Here is a 10,552-nt window from a genome sequence, read left to right as displayed (position 1 = left end):
TCGTAACGAACCGCCTGCTCTGCGTACAACACTGCGGGTGCCTCCACGGAAACTTCATTCCCAGCGGCCGTTGTTATGCAGTAGCTTCAGTACCACTGCCCGCCACCAGTGTCTGATTGACTCGCTACAATTGACGAGCTGCTCCAAAAACGTCGTGCACTGTGAGCCTCTCATACGAGTGATGAGGATAACCAAGCAGGGAACAATCACCGCTGTCGCAGTCAAAACACGAGGGAAAGTGCCAGATTTCGCGGTCCAGGAAATCTGGCGGGACTTCAGAGGCGCTTTCGCCATCTGCCGACAGACGTGTATGTGGAACTGTATGTAGAATTATGTGCACTCGCTATGGCGGACACCGAAGAGTTGGTATTCGCAAAGCTCAACTTGGGCTGTTTAGAAGACGAAGACTGAGAGTAAGGAATAGGCCAGGAATGTACGAAATCCCTTCTGGCAGATTTTAAAATGTTTGTTACGCATGCTGTCAGCTTGAGACGCACTTTGGTTTGTGCTAGTTGGTTCACAGCCATGTTTGATAAAGAAGATGGCGCAGAGGGGCAAGTAATTAAGCCGGAAACAAAGACAGGCGCCTATTTTTCAGCTGAGTTGTATTTCACCAAACCCTGCATGAATATGTATAAAGAGCCCAACCGTATCTCGGAAGCCGATCAGAAGGAAAATAACAATATTAATAATAATAAATATTTCACAGCAAGAGAAAGGCGCAGTACAGTGTCATCCGTGCGCTGTGGACACCGACACTCTTTAACATTTCCCTTATTCACCTCCCAAAACACTTTCTGAGGTTCCAGACATACATTTTGCCCTTTATGCGGATGACATTACTTTCTGGGCATGTCGAGGCAGTGACGCCACTGACTCACCTCCAAACAGCCCTTAATACTATTGACAACTACGTGAAGGAGAGAGGCCTATCATGCTCACCGTCGAAATCTCAACTCTTAATTTACCGACCCAAACCCACACATATTGATAGCCCACCTATCACTCTGACACTCGGAACACAACCGATTCTCATAGTAACTCAAATTAGAGTACTAGGAATGACTCTCTACTTCCATGGAGCACATGGAAATGTAATCAAAGCAGTCCAGACTCACGCTCATCAAACTACTCTACTCATCCGTCGTGTAGCACTTCGGAAAACAGGCCTTCGTGAAAGAAATACACTTCCCCTCACACAAGCATACGTTACCAGCAGAGTCGCATACGCTCTTTCATACTTACCCCTCACTAGCAAGGTACGTGATCGAGTAAACGCTTTACTCCGCAGTTGTACAGAAACAGCCCTGCGCCTTCCTCCCAACACCTCAACACTCCGCTTACTAAACCTTGGGGCCCATAATACGTATGATGAACTTTGTGAAGCCACACTGACAGGGTACATCAGCAGGTCGCGCGCTGCTCTCTTCTCTACACATATCCCGAACAGGACTCCCATCTAAAGGCACCCCATTACCTCCTGCAATTCGCTCCAAAATTTTGGTACCCCCCTTCCCAAAAAAGAGAACACAGACGGGATGGGAAACGTAGAACAGCCAGGGTGCAAGCCTTAAACAGACAATATGGAGAAGACCCCAGTGCAGCACATATAGATGCCGCCACCTATGCAAACACCCATCGTAAGGTACTAGCAGTTACTAACAATGATGCAAACCTTCTTTCTGCTTGCTCAATTCTCACCGATTCCACAACAGAGGCTGAGGAGGCAGCCATTACGCTAGCCATGACATCCACACCCGCTGCGAAAATAATTTCGGATTCCAAAACAGCTATCCTGAACTTTGCCAATGGTTTAGTGTCATCCAACACCCACCGCCTTTTGCGTTTTTGGCAACCCCGACTATCATCTGTCACCCTTATTTGGGCACCCGCGCATGCGGGCCTTCCCGGTAATGAGGAGGCTCACTCCCTGGTCCCAGGTCTCACTTTCCAGGTTGGGGAGGAACAGTCTTCCTCAGATGCCGGGGAGTACCTGCTGTCCTTTCGTGACATCCTTGCCTATCACCACGAAAGAAGGAGGACTTACGCACCCCCTGCCTCGAATCTTACAATAACAAAAGCTGCCCATTGGTGCAAGCTACAAACGCGCACAGTCTCATACCCCATCCTTCCCCACGCTCGCTTTCCTGGCCAGATTTCTTTTTCCTGCAAGCTCTGTGGCAAGCCTGGAGACTTTCTACACATATTACTCACCTGCCCCTCATTCCCTCATCCTCCTTCACCAGACGTGGACCCACATTACTGGGAGAAGCTACTCACCAGTACCTCCTATAAGGACCAGCGCAAGATCATTCATTACATGCGCTCTCGCTCGGAAAGCCCTCCAAGGGCTTTCTTTTGTTTTGTAAGAGGGCCCTCTATACATGAGTCAAGTTCAGTTCAGTCGTTCAGTCTTGTCCGACTCTTCGTGACTCTATGGACCATATCACGCCACGCTTTCCGGTCTCTCACTATCTTCCGAACAGCCCAAAACTTCAACTGCAGCGCCTCGAGGATGCCATCTAAACATCGCATTCGCTGGCTACCCCTTCTCCAGTGACCCTCAGCAATTGCCAACATCAGATCTTCTGATCTGATGATCAAAGTAGCTGAGCTTTAACTTTAGAATTTCAACCTCCAATGAGCAGTCAGAGTTTATGGTCGACAATATCGACTGATTTGATCTTCTGGTAGTCCAAGGAACTCTCAAGAGTCTTCGCCAGCGCCACAATTCAAACGCGTCAATTCTTCGGCGGTCAGCTTTCTTCACAGTCCAACTCTCGCATCCATACATCACAACTGGAAAGACCATAGCACGAGTTATACGGATCTTGATTGGCAGACTAATGCCTCTGCTGTTTACTAGGCGGTCAAGGCTAGCCATGGCTCTCTTTCCCAGAACAAGATATCTCCTAATTTCATGGCTGCAGTCTACTTCCGAGGTAATCTTGGAGCCCAAGAAGAGAAAATCTGTCACAGCTTCCAATTCTTGTCCATTGATGCTCCAGGACTTGATAGGGCAAGACGCCATGATCTTTGTCTTTTTATATTCAGTTTAAGCCCAAACTTCTCACTCTTTTCATGTACGCGCATTAGAAGTCTCTTGAGTTCCACTTCACCTCCGTACATGAGGGGGGCTCTCAAATGCCATCTGGGAGGCAACGCCCCCACCCTATGTATCTACAACCACCTTTGGACACCGGAACCGTGCCTTAATGGAAGAGAGGAAGGTGGAAGTGAAAAAGTAAACAGAGAAAGGGAGTCGTAGTGAAGGGCTTCGTTGTAATTTCGACCACCTGAGGATCTTTAACGTGCTCTGACATCGCGGAGCAGAACGGAGGGTGTGAAGGGTGGTTGTTCCTAGTCCTAGGGGGCTGGGACTGGTAGGTCAACGCCGCCGGCGGCGGGGGCTAGCCTGCCACCGAATTTTTACCTGTTATAGGCAGTCATAACATCTGCCATCTTTAGGTGGTGGACGACGGCTGTTGCGGCGTGCGTCTTTCTCTCCGTCTTCTTTTTCTTTCGTCTCTACTTTCTCTCTTTTGTCCGCGCGAGGCAGCGGGAGGTGGTGAATTGGGTGGCAGTTCCTGGCCCTACGGGGCTGAGAAAGTAGCTCAACGCCGCTTGCGGCGGGGGCTAGACGGCCACCGAATTTTATTTCTTGTAGGCCGTCATTGCGCCCGCCACTGCTTCGGTGGTGGACGACGGCCGATGTTGAGGCGCGCGTCTTTCTCTCCAGCTTCTTTTTTTAATTGTTCTCTATTTTCTCTTCTGTCCGCACAAGGCAGCGGATGTGGCTCAGCTACAGAGACAGTAGCAGGCCCGTGCATTTTCTTTTCCTTCTTCCTATAGCCACAACAACAACAACATCGCACAGCACACGGACGCCACTTCGTTTCGCCTTCATGGAAACGCAGTCGCGGGGGTCGGGATTGAACCCGGGAACACCGGCACAGTGGTCGGGCGTCTTACTACTGCACCACATCGGCGGGGAGAAGTAAAACGCACAACAAAAGACTATCGCCCACAATGTCCATACAAATTAAACTTTTCTTATCACTTCGACGCCGAGATTGTTTCTTGAAGTTTTTAAATTTTCATTTGCACATTTTTTCAAAGCTCCTGCTGGCCATTTTTGTTTTCCACTGTCACTTGTTTTCTAATGCAGGAGAGCTGCAAGAAAAGAAAACATTGCGCCTTTTTGCATCTTGACGAACGCGCTTCTCATTCATGCCGGTGTTCTCATGATAGGTTATCAGTTCCCAATTTATTTGGCGTGTCCAATTGCACACTGTGTTATTTTCCCTGCCTATCCCACACCAGTACGTTTTATGCTGACAGTTGGTGATGATTATTGTTGGGTGTTTTTCTTGGCATACTTGGTACGGCTGGGTGCTTTAAAAATGCAACGTTTGGTCGATTAAGCCTCAGTTGAAATTGGCGCCCATTGTGTTATTTTTGAGTTCCTTCCTTGTCGCTTTCGCGCCCTCTTCAGTATCAAACATGATTGTGCTCTTATCGGCGGATTTTTTCCTATTTATTGGTAAGACTCTTTTGTTTGGCCTGACATCTAATATCCACGTAGAGGGCTGACTGATATTCTGCGATCCTCTGCTCAATACGAAGCCATAGAGAGTAATTAATGCTTATGTTTTTATTACTATATAGCAAAGCACGGTAAGTCAGTTTCACAACTTGCTAGTTTATTGAACTGTGACTGCCACATTGTGCTATTGGGTGACTTTAAATGCTTGTGCAACTCTATTGGTTGTCTCGGTTGTGATGCACACGCCGAGAAGAATGATGAAATATCGTTACTAGTCGTAGAAGAACCAAGGCTTGTCGATGCAGGGCCTTCAAACTGGGCTTCTCGTTCATTCACAGGCATTTAGGGGCAATATCATGGTCGCCTATGTTGGACATCTTGCACATTAGCTTCTTGTGGACTCGTATGAGAAACTATACCGGTTTTGTTCTCTGATCATTGTTTTCTGACTGTTTTAGGCTCGAAAGCAATTATTGTTCGTGAATTAAGCTACAGTGGGTGCTGCGGAACCTAATGTAAACGTTTCTGAAAGATTAAGAATTTTAAAAAGCATGCGTTAGCATATGCGCCAATTGCCATTTTATTCCAGTATCGAACTGTTAAATAGACCCAGATTTGATCGAGCTACAGCACGAACTGCAGTTGCACTACCGATATTTTAGGAGCTGATATGGAAATAATATTTCCTAGCTGCTAAGCCCCTTGCATACATCGCAAGGCGCCATATATGCAATAATAAAAAACCAACTCAAAATATTAGTTGACAATTAACTTAAGATCACATATTTGTGTGGGGATGAAAAGCCAGGCGTCCGTGTCCTGCGCGGTGTCACTGCAGGTTGAAGAACCGCAGCTGGTCGAAATTTCTGGTGTCTCCACTATGGCGTCACTCAGAGCCTGAGTCGCTTTGGAAATTTAAGCGCCATAAATCAAACCTATTTGTTTTCTTTTCTGCGCAAGGTCGCCTCATTTGAAAAGGAGCTTTTTCTTATTTGCCTTAGGAAACTCTAGAACACCTAGCCTCAATGATGGACGATCCATCTCTTTCCATCACACCTCTTTCGGGTTTTAGTATTTTCTCTAAGATTTCATTAAATTAAACATTATGACGCTAAGGGCAACGAAAGTAGGAGTGAACGGGATGATGATCAAGACTTCGGCAGGAGGAACATTAAATTATTGAGAATGACGGTAAATGCTAGTAAAAGAGAACAGAACAGGGCTCGTCCGGTATTTAAACCTGAGACCTCTCGCACCTGAAGCGAGAATCATACCCCTAGACCAACGAGCCATTTTTTCAGCGTGATATTTGTTACATTGAAAAAATTTTCTATTTGTATGGACTATGTAAAATAATTAAGAAAAGTGCTTCAAATCATCACGATTCGCAATAGGATACGGAAAGTCAACAAGACTCTAAACAAGAGGCATTGTATAGAGCACATCGCGAACACTCAGCACCTCTTTGTAACCGTCCAAAGAGCCAATGTCTGCATTTTAGGGAACTGGAAATGAAATAATCTCTGTTTGTCCTGTTGCGCCTATCAGTGTCATTTCCTCGGAAGTTCAAGTTTACTCATCAAAACACTTCCCCTGTTCATCTGGCATATCTTACACGCAGATTAACCATACCTAAACACAAAAAACGCTTAACAAGAGGAAGCTAGACAACATCGTCGCACTCCTCCTTCCTTTACCTGAGCAAAAACAAAATAATTTGTCATCCATCCAACAGATTCGAAAAGTGTCACTGTCGTGTAATTTTTGCAACTCATTCTCAATGAGGAGACACTCTATCAAGTGATTCCGGTGGGGTGCCATCATTTTTAAAGGTCACCCTTATTTCCGCAATACCTCTTTTTGATATGACTCTGACGCGGTGTCATAATTTTTGCAAACCATCTTGAATTACTTGACACTTCTTTCTAATGTGAATCCAGTGTGTCGTCTTCACATTTCGCACGTTATCCTTAATCCCGTCAGTCTTATTGTTCCTAGACTCCGGTGGGACGAAACAACTTCTTTCAATTTATGATGAATCATGTGACAGTTATTCGTCGCATGACTCGAGTGAAATATCATCACTTGTTTGCAAGTCGTCCTGAATCACATGGCACTACTCATCATGACTTAGCAGTGACATTACATTATTAGTACAAAGTTGAACATAACTCACATGATCCTCATTTACCATCTTCATTTTTCTTCATGACATAACATAACATGAGTTGCTAGCATCATTATGACTCTTTACAACGTCACGTGACTGACTGTTGCGCTATTTGAAAGCATTATATTACTAAGGGCGATACGTAACTGATAAAACGATGTACACCTTCGATGATCCCGTGACCTTTCGGGACCGCGATGTCTGGCTACGCATTATGCGGACAACTTCCAGCGATGGCTTTTGCTTCTGGTAAGACTTATGATTCTATTGTTTTAATAAATTAAATCAACGCCCGACCATTTACCTCATAGGTAACTCTCGCACAGTTGTCATCCCACCACCGAACAGTCAGAACGAACACCCGATAGAAAGTAATAATATAAATTCTATCCAAAGATAAGTACACTTCGTAGCACCGATTTCATTGCCAACCACTCAAAGAGGACCTCGCAGGTAGACCCAACCAAGGTCTGCTTATCGTCCACTTCTGTTGACTATGAAAACCAGCCTCTTAACTTTGAGCTGCAGCTCGTCGCCTGACATCCCGGCTCGTTGGTTTAGTGGTATGATTCTCGCTTAGGGTGCGAGAGGTCCCGGGTTCAAATCCCGGAAGAGCCCGTATTTTTTTTTTCTTAACCGCTTGTGCCTGACTAGGCTACTTGCAAACACGTACAATAATTTCGTTCCTTGCTTTACTTTCAATTAGAATGTTTTACCCTACATATCGCTCACTGATACCTAGAAAGCTCAGTGCAACCGTTACCTTCACCCTGGCTCTTTTGTATTGGATAATTCACATCTATGGATTTGTCCGCTGCAGCTGATTGCTAGTTGTTCAGTAGCTTATTATCGGGAGGTATCCATCACCATCATCATCATTTACTGAACCATTAAGGAAACTTCTCAGGGGCTTACATAAAGGGGGGGGGGGGGGGGGGGAGGAGACGTACATAGAATACTACATGAGCAAAGCCAAAGATTTCCACGCATCAATAAAAAAATCGAGTAAAATAGATATGTACATAAACATACCTTTAGAGCAATGACAACGAATAAAATGAGTAGATTACTTACCACGTCAAAAACGTTAATTGACGTTTTATATCCCCTTTTGGTTTCTTGTTCACAATAAAAGGCTGTGTAAGCAGCACCTTATGTGTGTTTTACTGTGGGCGCAAATATATTGCATGTGGGCCGGGTGAACTGTTAGCTTTGTTCTCTTGATCGCATTGGGCATCGTCTGTATTACAAGGGTTTTTAGGTGCAGCCACGCTGATAAATTTCATTCACTTTACATATGAAGCTATGTTGCGCTGCCATGCAAAAAAATAAGGTTAGGCGCTCGTCCGGGATTTGAACCCGGGACCTCTCACACCCGAAGCGAGAACCATACCCCTAGACCAACGAGCCGATTTTTTTTCTGACATGGTATTTATTATACAAAAAGGGTTATGTACACAGAGTATTTACAATTCTTCACCCATTGCTGAGATGCACAACAGAAGACACAACTTTTTAAAAGGCAGGCAAAAATAAGCACCGTGTCACCAGCGGAAACCAATCAGGTTGAAAGTCATTTTCATAATAAGTGTCCTTCAGTTGCAGCATCATTCTGCTAAAATGGAGTCTAGGTGGAACAACAGGTTCAGCGTTGCGATCCGACATGCGTGTCTTCCACAAGCTATGAGGTCCAATAAGGAAAAACATGTCATATGGTTCGTAATCAGATTGTGTAACAGCAAGATACGGCACCCTGTACGAATTTAGAAGAAAGTCTTTCTTTAGAGTTCTTTGCAGCACATCCCAAAAAAGAATTGCGTCTTTGCAATTAATGAAACAGTGCTCAGTTGTTTCGGGCACATCACACACACGGCAGTTCACAAAAGATACAAAAATATTTTTTCTATGGAGCCATGTGTTAACAGGTAGAGCTTCGGTGTGTAATTTAAAGAAAAATGTTATCGTGCAAGGAGAAATCTGCATTTTGTGCACCCTTTTAAACACATCATGACCCTTAAAGGAAAAGTATAAAGACCGATACAGTGGGGGCGGAAAAAGCATTGCTACCAAATCCTTGTATAGTATCTTGCGCGAAACAAAATATAAGTACTCATTCGAGAATCGTACTGTCAAAAAACTCACCGAAGCATAAACTTCCTGCATAAATCCTAGTAACTGAGGGTGATCAGTAAAATCTGAAGAAACCACTAAGTCGGGAAGCAGATTCATGAAATTAACTTATAGTAATGCTCTAATAATCGGCTGTGAACAATCACGAAAAAAGAAGAAACGGGCAACTAACTGCCTTACATACAGACACACTAAGCCGAGCCCCCCTAAACAAACAGGTCTGAATAGGTTATCACGCCGAATCGGTTCAAAATTGGATGACCAAATAAACGTCGCAAATATTCGGTGAAAACGCTGGATGCAATGCTTAGCACAGTGGAGGATCTGAAGCACATAATAAAGTTTTGTCACCAAAAACATGTTGCAGGCCTGAGCCCGACTGAAGATTGAAAGCCGATAGGGGACAAATGTATTAGCATAACGCTGGACGACTGGAACGAGCTCTTTCCAGCAATTTGAACTGGACTTACATGCATGCAGTGGAACGCCTAGATATTCAGGGGGCACACATGACCATTCAATTCCTGCATATAGGGGTGGTGTTGAGCCCCACGAACCAAACCAAAGGCCGGAGCTCTTGGAGTGATTCATCTGAGCACCAGAAGCAACGCCAAAATCTTCTATGCTGGATATAACTTTTTCTATGCTTGGTTTGTCAGTGCAGAAAAACACAAGATCATCCGCATATGCAAGCACTTTAACCTCATTTCCAAGGAGAGGGAAGCCATGGATACTACTGTTATGTAAAACTCTGACAAACTGGTTCCAAGTAAAGAGCAAAAAGCAGTAGAGACATCGGACAGCCTTGCTTCAGAGATGAGTTGATTAGTATGGGGCTTGATAGGTGGCCATTTACAATTAGACGAGTCGAACAATTTCTATAGCAAAGTTGCACCCCTTTCAGTACTACAGAACCAACGCTCGCTCGTTCCAGAAGAGAAAACAGGAAAGAATGACCAACTCGATCAAATGCTTTTGCGAGGTCGACCTGAAGTAAAGCGACCTGATCATGAGAGCAGGAGCACGATTCGAGGACTGTGCGCGCAATATGTACATTACTTTGTATGGCTCGGCCCCTCAAGCCGCACGTCTGGTGAGGGCCAATGAGAACCGACATTGCGAACTGTAGGCGATTTGATAGAATTTTGGCGAACATCTTGTAATCCATATTTGCCAGTGTGATTGGCCTATAGCCTTCCACTGAGCGTAATTTTTCTTCATCAGTACTCTTTGGAATTAGGACTGTGTGGCATTTTGTAAAAGTCTCGGGAAGGGCTTCTAGATCAAAACGTATCGCGAAGACATCTAGTAGGATAGGAGCAAGAACAGTTTTAAAAGCTTTGTAAAATTCAGAGGAAATGCCATCAGGACGAGGCGTTTCTGAGAAAGGTAATTGATCAATTGCCACTTCTACCTCTTGCTGCGTGAAAGAGCTACTAATTACAGAACAATCATCTTCTGATAAAGGGGTCACCAGGGATGTGAAACGCGAGATGTTAGAATTTCTTACCGGAGGAGTGGCATTAAACAACATCGAGTAATAATCCACGAATGCGGACGTAACCTAATTCGTACTCGTAACCAATGTGCCATTACGCATAATTCCCGGAATCAGCTTTGCAGTCGCATGATGACGTTAATCAAGCAAAGCTTGCCGCGTCGGCCGTTCGCAGTGCAAAGCACGCTTGACACGAGATCGAATTAAG

At 44.9% G+C, this 10,552-nt stretch overlaps 1 non-coding gene across 1 annotated transcript; it reads right to left on the bottom strand.

The window, feature by feature from the left end:
* Positions 1 to 8,052: 8,052 nt before the first annotated feature.
* TRNAP-CGG (transfer RNA proline (anticodon CGG)) lies at positions 8,053 to 8,126 on the bottom strand. Its single transcript has one exon. It is a non-coding gene; the product is annotated as a tRNA-Pro (tRNA).
* Between the last annotated feature and the right edge of the window lie 2,426 nt (positions 8,127 to 10,552).

This window comes from Amblyomma maculatum, chromosome 10 (genome assembly GCF_055883805.1).
Source record: "Amblyomma maculatum isolate TAMU_Amacu chromosome 10, ASM5588380v1, whole genome shotgun sequence".
NCBI classification, from domain to species: Eukaryota; Metazoa; Arthropoda; class Arachnida; order Ixodida; family Ixodidae; genus Amblyomma; species Amblyomma maculatum.
The sequence above is the reverse complement of the archived record's forward strand: the minus strand, read 5'-3'. Positions and strand labels throughout refer to the sequence as shown.